This window comes from Neophocaena asiaeorientalis, unplaced genomic scaffold, assembly GCF_003031525.2.
Source record: "Neophocaena asiaeorientalis asiaeorientalis breed wild unplaced genomic scaffold, Neophocaena_asiaeorientalis_V1.1 scaffold62, whole genome shotgun sequence".
Taxonomy (NCBI): Eukaryota; Metazoa; Chordata; class Mammalia; order Artiodactyla; family Phocoenidae; genus Neophocaena; species Neophocaena asiaeorientalis.
In genome coordinates this window covers 4,220,569-4,230,686 of record NW_020175191.1, presented here as the reverse complement: position 1 = coordinate 4,230,686, position 10,118 = coordinate 4,220,569, and the positions used below count along the sequence as shown (strand labels likewise).

The 10,118-nt window shown below is 38.1% G+C and overlaps 1 protein-coding gene across 2 annotated transcripts in view; it reads right to left on the bottom strand.

The window, feature by feature from the left end:
• Window positions 1–1,231: 1,231 nt before the first annotated feature.
• The window catches only part of SLC22A15 (solute carrier family 22 member 15), a 119,936-nt gene continuing 111,049 nt past the window's right edge, over window positions 1,232–10,118 (bottom strand). For both annotated transcript variants that reach the window (XM_024764842.1, XM_024764844.1), the window contains exons 15-17: window positions 2,931–3,054; window positions 2,292–2,394; window positions 1,232–1,416 (exon numbers count right to left, since the gene is read on the bottom strand). The gene's annotated coding sequence lies outside the window, so the exon portion shown is untranslated. The remainder of the gene's footprint in view (window positions 1,417–2,291; window positions 2,395–2,930; window positions 3,055–10,118) is intronic.

The window sequence follows — 10,118 nt, the reverse complement described above, 5'->3', positions numbered from 1 at the left end:
GGGGGGAGGCAGAGGTCAGACCCCAGCAGTGCCGCAGCCTCCAGTGGGACAGACACTCAGCTCCAGCCCATGGCTGCCAGGTAAGAAACTGGGACCTGTGGTTGCCAGATAGCCTGATTTTTTTTCCAGAGAAGATGGAAAGCTGGATTTCTATGCAAAATCTCACTATTTTGAAATGTCTGTAACAAATTTGACAAAATTTAAAAATTCTCTGCAGGCCAAAGAAAACACATGCTCAGGCTGGATTCCACATAGAGAGCTTTTGTTTAGAATTTCTGTGATTAAAGATGCAGGGAAGCAGAGAGTAGAAAGATAAAGTATTATTTGAATGCCAGGCTAAAATATTTGGATTTTTTTCTTTCAGAAAACACAGGACAATGGGGAAATGCCAGCTAACGTCCCTTCCACTTATAGCCCCCAAAAGGAGAAATCATTTTGTTTGCTATAATTTTTATTATGATGTTTTCCCTATTTATCCCTCTTAATGGTTTTGCCTAAGAAATCAACTTGACTTATCATTATAATAATGAACTCTGCTTTGTTTACTCGTAAAGGCATGAAAACCCTAGACTAGGGCCTCTTTGTTTAAATGTTTTAGTTTTAAGGGTGGCTCTGTGCCTTAATCGCTTTGGCTGTAAATGGAAAGGCTTAAACTAGATAATATTTAATGTCCCTTCAAGTTCTAACATCTAAAGAGCCTATGACTCTATAGAGAAGAAATTAAATTAGTTCTTAATTGATGCATACTAAAAATATAGTGGTAATACATACATATTTTAATCTAGCAGTTTTACAGTTTTCAAAGAGCTTTCTTATTTACTCTTTTTCAGAGACCCCACTAAGATCCTATTATCACTCCCATTTTACAGAGAAGAAAACTGAGGCTCAGACAGGTTAAGTGTCTTGCTCATGACCACCCAGGCATCAGTGGCAGAGCTGGAGTTCCAGCCCAAGTTCTAACTCTTCCTTCCACATTCTATTCCCAATGTACCTCTTGCACTAGAACCTCAAAGAGAGGACTGAAATATGGTAAGTCCCTGAACACTCTTATGGGTGATGGTCTTGAATTCCTGAGAAGCATTTTCTGTATCTTTGGAAACAAGTTGAAATTCTTTCTGCATCAAGGTTGGTGGGGCGGGAGGGTGGGAGGGGCGCATGGGAGAGACCCGTATCTGTCCTTACCTTATTCAGCAGGCAATCTTCTAAGTTTCCTTCCATTAGGGATTTCATGTCTTCTTGGTCTATGCTGAGCAGAGGTTTGTCTCTCAGCAGAGAGAGCACTTGTGCGTAGATTTCTCAGAGATATTAGTCTCTGGGTGCTGAATTTCTCTGGGACTGTGTATGTGGACCACAGACTTGCCTTCTCAATTCTTCATTCAAGCTCTCATTTCCAAATTGTGAGCATCCATCTTTCATCTTTTGGGAAATTAAAAAAAAAAAAAAAAGAATTGAAGGAGAGCTGATGAAACTGCATTTGAGTCCAGCCAAATTTTACTCTGTTTAGCTCTGCTGACTGGTGTGTTGACCGAAGGGCAATTTTCCAAGTTGTATTTCCCACTCAAATACTCAAAAGTTCCATTCAAGACGGAAACGCCCTGTAGTTGGCTTCTTCCGAACTATTTATGCTCTTATCCTGACACTAGATGCACCTTTGAGCTCAGTATCTTATATCTCCTTGTTCTAACCCTGTTGACAGTAAATATCCCTTGCCCTCCAATCCAGAAAACCCCACAGATGGATTTACCCTCTTTACAATAAACAAAACTGCCAAACAACCAGCCTGGCACCCACGATTATGCCTACAAACAAGTGATCAGGACACAACAATTCGCACGTGGAAACACACACACACACACACACACACACACAGGCACGGACACACACACACACACACACATGTATGGACACACACAGGCACAAAGAAGCACACCCAGGAATGGCAGGACAGGATCCTTCCGCTCACCTGCTGACCTTTAAATCTCCCTCTTCCCACCTGAAAGCTAGCAGTAAAAATAAAGTCAGTGTAAACAGGCTCCTCAAGAGTCGAGGAAACACTCACATCTGGTTTTGCCAGCAAAACTATGTTGGAAAACAGCTCAGGCAGCAAATTCCCAGTCTGGCTGGCTGGAGCTAGTTTTATTACAGAAAAAAAATTTCACAATGGCTTGATCTCCCTGAAACTGGTAAACATCAGAGTCTGCTATCAGATGATCTAAAGGTATTAGAGCACTTCTGGGAGCCCAGCTCAATTCGGAGCAATGTTCCAAAGGCAAGTGTTTTTCCAAACCCACCTCTGAGTGCATCCTCTGGGTGCTCAGCAACCATGTTGGGCGCCCGGGCTGCTCTGTGTTCTGTAACCACAGCATTCGCATATCTTCCCGAACTTGGCACCATCTGAAAGCCACATCCACATCAGAGCTCCGGCTGCTCCGTGCTCCACCCACCTCACTAATAATCCCAGTGTTCCGTCCAGCTTCTGCAGCTCCCCTCTGGGAACCAGCAGTCTGATATGAATATGGTAAAGCCGCCCCTCCTCAATACCGCCTCGACTTTTCATTTTCTTCCATTTGTAATTTTAAACCTCCTTCTTTTGATAGCAAATGTTCCTGAATATTTCAGAATCTTCTTCTTTTGCCTTCTCTTACCGCTGGTCAGTCGTTCCAAGCTACCAGTTTTTCACAGACCAAGAGTCTCTTTCCTCTGTGCTGCTTGCAATTCAGAGTTCTCTTTCCACCTCATTTTCAACTTCACCAAAGTCCTCCTGTTTTTCCCAGGTGTTCTTGTTGTTGTCCTTACTTCTGCTTCACTGTTATCATTAATGCAGGAGTCCCTCTCCTCTGGTGGGGCCTTTCCTACTATTCTAAGGTTACCCCAGTCGCCCGTCATCAGATGCACAAACTTTCATCCTTTTGTGCCTGTGGTGGCCTTACCTCGATTGCTCCAGTACCGCAGCTGATCAAAATGCTGAAAGTGGCATCCTTCTCTCGTGCTAGGGTCCAGTGACACTTGCCAGTTGTGAGCGGGGAAAGCAATGAACAGGGACAACTGAGGAGCCTGGGAGAAGAAGAAGGAGCACGTGCTCAGGGTGGCTTACTAGAGTCTAATTTTACCTGGATGCTGTACCCAGGAAATGGGGTGTTGTATAGACACAACCTGTTCCCTGCTCCATGATGTTCCTTATGGGCAAAGGTTCTGAAATACAGGGCAGTCCCACAAACACAGGTGCTCTGACAGATTGGCAAAGACAAAATTTCTTTGTAGATAGAGATCTCTGGCTAATTGGATATTGGATCAGCAAATATTTATTGAGCAACAGATTGCCCAAGGCACTCTTCTGTGTCACTGAGAGGGATTAAAAATGCACTCAGATTTCCCTCTTTCCTCGGGAAATAAATATCCTTGTTTCTCATGACTCACACCAAATGCAAGTATGAACATGTAAACCAACTTTAGCTCAACTTCTGTTGTGAGGACCAAGAAGTTATTCTTTAAAGTCAGTTGAACAAAGGCATTCAAACCCTAAACCATCAACATAAGGAGACCTGGGAAGATCATGTCACCTGGTTCACCAGCAAAGGTGTTTGTTACTGATTTACCTTAGTGGCCAGGATTTCCATACCAAAAAGGGGAAGGGTTGGCTTGATTCAGATCAATCTTAAATACACAAATTTGTTAAACTTCACCAAGATTACAAATTCTTCCTTATTCTTTCAAAGATTTCTTTTAATCCCAGGGTGACTCAAATCTGACAGTTCAGAGGACCAAATAGAGATAATTGTTTAAGCTGTGAGGAAGCCCCCAACAATGAACAGACCCTGTCTGTTCTGTGTCACCTGTGTAGCCCGGTACCTAACACAGGGGTCCCCAACCCCCGGGCCGTGGACCGATACTGGTCTGCGTCCTGTTAGGAACCGGGTCACATGGCAGGAGGTGGGCGGCAGGCGAGCGAGCAAAGCTTCATCTGCTGCTCCCCAAAGCTCTCATTACCACCTGAACCATCCCCCTCCCACACCCAGCCCCCAACCCTGTCCGTGGAAAAACTGTCTTCCACGAAACCAGTCCCTGGTGCCAAAAATGTTGGGAAGCACTAACCTAACACATAACTGACCCTCAATGAATAGTGGTGAATATTTCTTTGCCTTAAACATTAAAGTGACCATTCTAATAAATAAAATACTTTGAGATGCATAAAACAGCAAAGATGATCTGTTACAACATAGTATATACTCAGTGATCCCAGATTGGGCTAGAGGAAAGGAAAGGAAAATATCTAGATCTGTGTCCATCTGGCTGTGTGTCCATCCATTTATATTTCTGTGCACTGGAATGTCATTCTGGATCTTCCTCACTCAAATGGCCCAATGCTGAAAGGCAACCCAGAAACTTATTTTTAATGGAGACCAGCTGTCAATGTAATAAAACTCCTGCTATGGCCTGGATGACACTTTTTTTCAAATTAAATAGTAAGGTATTTCCATGTTCATATCTCTCTACCTGGTAAACAGAGTTATATTTTCATCTGAAACTTTTCCTTAAGTCAGGGTACAACTCCCTTCCCTCTGTTCAGAGTCATGTGAGGCTGGCATATTTTTCAGTTGACATCACCAGGAAAACACTGGGTGTGAAGAAAGCCTTTAAGGAAGAAGACATTTGGTTTTATTAATTTGTTATACCATGAAACTAACTGGTTCACCTAAGTTTCTCTGATACCTGAGTTAGGAAGTGGCAGGAAATAGGTGATGGGAGGAATTAATTGTTCCTAGTTCTTGGGAACACAGGGGGGTGCTTTCCCTCCCCCTTCGATTGCTCATGACACATGACAAATTTATCTGTTTTTAGTTAAAAGAGACCCAGCCAGAAGATAAAGACATAGAGATCGAGGGAACAAAATAGAAAGTCCAGAAATAGACTCACACAAACACAATCATTTGATCTTTGATAAAGTGTAAACACATTTCAGTGGAGGGAAGATATTTCTTTTCACTAATGTGTATTGGAAAAATTGGTTGTCCATAGGAAAAGAAATAAACCTTGATATAAATCTCATACCTTACATAAAGATTTACCTCAAAATGGATCATAGATCTAAATGAGAAACATAAGCTAAATCCCTGTGACCTGAGTTTAGGCCAAGAGTTCTTAGGAATGATAAAAAAAAAATGGATAACTTAGACTTCATCAAATTTAAGAACTTTTGTTCTTCCAAAGATACTGTCATGAGAATGAAGAGACAAGATATGGACTAGGAGGATATATTTGAAAATTACATACCCAACAAAGGACTTGTATCCAGAATATGTAAAGAACTCTCAAACTTAGTAATGAGAGAAAAACACAACTTAAAAATGAGTAAAGGGCTTGAACAGACACTTCACCAAAGAGGATATAAGGATGGCAAATAAGCATGTGAAAATATAGTCAGTATCATTAGACATTCAGGAAATGCAAATTAAAAACACGAAAAGATACAATTACATACTTAATTGAATGGCTAAAATGAAAAAATGGTGACAATACCTAGTGTTGACAAGTATACGGAGCAACTGAAACTCTCATACATTTCTGATGGGAATGAAAAATGGTCTGGTAATTTCTTATGAAGTTAAATATATATTTGACCCCCAGCAATTCCACTCCTAGGCATATAGCCTAGAGAAATGAAAACCTGGTTTACACAAAAACCTGTACATGAATGTTCACAGCACTGTTATTTGTGACAGTCAAAAGTTGGATGCCACCCCAAAGCTTCTCAATAGGTGAATTGATAAACTGTGGTACATCCATAGCATATAATAATATACAACAATAAAAAGGAACAAATTATTGATATATACAACTTGGATGAATCTTAAATACATTGTGCTGAGTGAGAGAACACAGAGAACTTTCAAAAAGTTACATATTGTATGATTCCATTAATTTGGCATTCTCAAAAATTCTTGAAAAAAGACCAAGTTTTAGTGGTGGAGAACAGATCAGTGGTTGCCAGGGGTCTTGGGGTGAGGTGAGGGTGTGACTACCAAGGGATAGCATGAGAGGTTTTTGGAATGGTCTAACTGTTCTGTGTTCTGATTTTGGTGGGGTTTTCATGAATCTGTATATATGTTAAAATTCATACAACTTTTCACCAGAAAAAAAAAGTGTTACTATAGATCATTTTTAAATAAAGAAACCCAAAGATATTGATTATAATGAAAATACAATCAAGTTACCAGGTCCTCATAGATAATACATTTTGTGTTATTTTATGGGAAAATGTAAGTATTGTGTAATCAAATAGTATCTTTTTAAAAAAATTTTTTTAGAGCAGTTTTAGGTTCACAGAAAAATTGGGAGGAAGGTAGAGATTTCCCATATACTCCCTCCCCCAAGACAAGCATAGCCTCCTCCATTATCAATATCTGCCACCAGAGTGGTACATTTGTCACAGTTGATGAACCTACACTGTCACACCATTATCACCCAAAGTCCTAATTTACATTATGGTTGACTCTTGGTGTTATGCATTTATGGGTTTGGACAAATGTATCCATCATTATAATGTTGTACAAAGTATTTTCACTGACCTAAAAATACTCTGTGTTCTGCCAATCATCCCTCCTCCACCCCCATCCCCCACCAACTCCTGGCAAGTATTCTTTTTTACAGTCTCCATAGTTTCAACCTTTCCAGAATGTCATATAGTTGGAATCACACAGTAGGTAGCCTTTTTAGATTGGCTTCTTTCACTTAGTAATATGCGTTTAAGTTCCTCCATGTCTTTTCATGGCTTGATAGCTCATTCTTTTTAGTGCTAAATAATATTCCATTGTCTGGATGTACCACAGTTTATTTATCCGTCGCCTACTGAAAGACATCTTGGTTGCTTCCAAGTTTTGGAAATTATGCATAAAGCTGCTACAAACATCCAGTTACAGGTTTTTATGTGGATATAAGTTTTCAGCTCCTTTGGGTAAATACCAAAGAGGGTAATTGCTGGATCGTATGACAAGGATATATTTGGTTTTGTAAGAATCCATCAAACTGTCTTCCAAAGTGGTTGTACCATTTTGGATTTCCACCAGCAATGATTATAATTTCCTGCTGCTCCACATCCTCTCCAGCATTTTGTACTGTCAGTGTTTTAGATTTTACCCATTCTTATAGTTGTGTAGTGGTATCTCATTGTTGTTTTAATTTGCATTTCCCTGATGACTTATAAGGTGGAGCATCTTCTCATATGCTTATCTGCTATCTGTATGGCAGTGGTGAGGTGTCTTGCTAAGGTCTTTGGCACATTTTCTAACTGGATTTTTTGTTTTCTTCTTCTTAAATTTTAAGAGTTCTTTGTATATTTTGGGTAATAGTCCTTCATCAGATGTGTCTTTGGCAAATATTTTCTCCCAGCCTGTGGCTTGTCTTCTCATTCACTTGCCACTGTCTCTCATAGATCACAAGTTTTTACTTTTAACGAAGTCCAGTTTATTCATTAGTTCTTTCACGGATGGTGCCTTTGGTATTTTATGTAAAAAGTCATCACCATACCCAAAGTCATCCAGGTTTTCTCTTAAGTTATATTCTAGGATTTTTACAGTTTTGTTTTTTACATTTAGGCCTATTATCCATTTTGAGTTAGTTTTTGTGAAGAGTGTACGTGTCTAGATTATTTTTTCTTTTTTTTTCTTTTGGCATATGGATGTCCATTGTCCCAGCACTATTTGTTGAAAATATTATGTTTCATTGTATTACCTTTGCTCTTTTGTTAAAGATCAACTGACTATATTTATAGGGGTCTGTTTCTGGGTTCTCCATTCTTTTCATCCATCTATTTGTCTATTCTTTTGTCAATACTACACTGTCTTAATTACTGTAGCTCTGCAGTAAGTCTTGTAGTCAAGTATTGTCAGTCCTCCAACTTTGTTCTCTCCTTCAATATTATGTTAGCTATTCTGTGTCTTTTGACTTTCCATATAAACTTTAGAATCAATTTCTCAATATACACAAAATGACTTGCTGGGATTTTTATTGGGATTGCATTTAATCAAGTTGGGAAAAACTGACATCTTGACAATATTAAGTCTTCCTATCCATGTACATAGAATATCTCTTCATTTATTTATGGATCTTGTACCTAAGTATTCCATTTTGGGGGGATGCTAATGTAAATGGCATTGTATTTTTAACTTCAAATTCCACTTGCTCATTGCTGATATATAGGAAAGTCATTGGCTTTGTATATTAATCTTATATCCTGCAACCTGTCTATAACTGCTTATTAGTTGCAGGGGTTATTTTCTGATGATTTTTTCAGATTTTCTACATAGAGGATCATGTCACCTGAGAACAAAGAAAGTTTTATTTTTCCTTTTTAAATCTATATACCTTTTATTTACTTTTCTTGTCTTATTGCATTAGCAAGGACTTCCAGTATGATGTTGGTAAGGAGTGGTGAGAGGGGACATCCTTGCTTTGTTCTTGATCTTAGTGGGAAATCTTCTAGTTTCTCACCATTAAATATGATGTTAGCTGTGGATTTTTTGTAGATATTCTTTACCAAGTTGAAGAAGTTACCCTCTATTCTTAGTTTACTGAGAAATTTTATCTCAAACAAGTGTTAAATTTTGTCAGATACTTTTTTTGCTTCTATTGATATGATCATGTGATTTTTCTTTCTTAGGCTGTAGATGTGATAAATTATATTAATTCATTTTTGAATGTTGAACCAGCCTTGCATACCTGGGATAAATCCTACTTGGTCTTGGTGTATAATTCTTTCTATACATCGTTACTGATATTTTGTTGAAGATTTTTGCATCTGTGTTCATAAGAGATATGGGTCTATAGTTTTCTTTCCTTGTAATGTCTTTGTCTCATTTGAGTATTAGGGTAGTGCTGGCCTCATAGAATGAGTTAGGAAGTATTCCTTTTGCTTCTATCCTCTGAAAGAAATTTTAGGGAGTTGGTATAATTTCTTCCTTAAATGTTCAGTAGAATTTACCAGTGAATACATCTGGGCCTGGTGCTTTCTGTTTTGCAAGGTTATTAATTATTGATTCAATTTCTTTGAAAGATATAGGCCTATTCAGATTGCCTATTTCTTCTTCTATGAGTTTTGGCAAATTATGTCTTTCTAGGAATGGGTCCATTTCATCAAGGTGATTAAATCTGTGGGCATAGAGTTGTTCATAGTATTTCTTTATTATCCTTTTAATGTTCATAGGACCTGTAGTGATATCCCTTCTTTCATTTCTGATATTAGTAATTTCTGTCCTCTCTCATTTTTCTTAGTCTGGCTAGAGGCTTATCAATTTTATTGATCTTTTCAAAGAATCAGTTTTAGTTTTGTTGATTTTCACTATTGATTTTCTATTTTCAATTTCATTTATTTCTGCTCTAATTCTTATTATTTTCTTCTGTGTATTTTGGATTTTTTCCCTAGTTCCTAAGGTGGAAACTTAGATTATTGATTTTAGATCTTTCTTCCTTTTTTTTTAAGAAGTGGATTTATTTAGAGAGAAACACACTCCACCAGACAGAGCGTGGGCCATCTCAGAAGGTGAGAAAGGCCTCTTTCTTCCTTTTTAATATATCCATTCAATGCCATAAAATTCCCTCTAAGCACTGCTTTCACTGCATCGCACAAATTTTGATAGGTTGTGTTTTTTCATTTAGTTCAAAATATTTTAAAATTTCTCCTGAGACTTCTTCTTTGACCCATGTATTATTTAGAAGGGTGTTGTTTATTTAATCTCCATGCATTTGAGGATTTTCCAGTTATCCTTCTGTTATTGTTTTTTTAGTTTAATTCCATTATGGTTTGACAGCAGACATTGTATGATTTCTGTTCTTTTAAATTTGCTTTATGGTCCAGAATGTGGTCTATCTTGGTGAATGTTCCACCTGAGTTTAAGAAGAATGTGTATTCTGCTGCTGTTGGATAAAACAGTCTGTAGATATCAATTATATTAGGTATTTTTATTATATAAATATTTAGTTGTTTTTTAACAACTAACAACTTTTAACAAGTTGATGGTGTTGTTGAATTCAACTATGTCCTTACTGATTTTCTGCTTGCTGGATCTGTCCATTTCTGATAGAGGAGTATTGATGTCTCCAGCTTTGATAATGGGTCATCTATT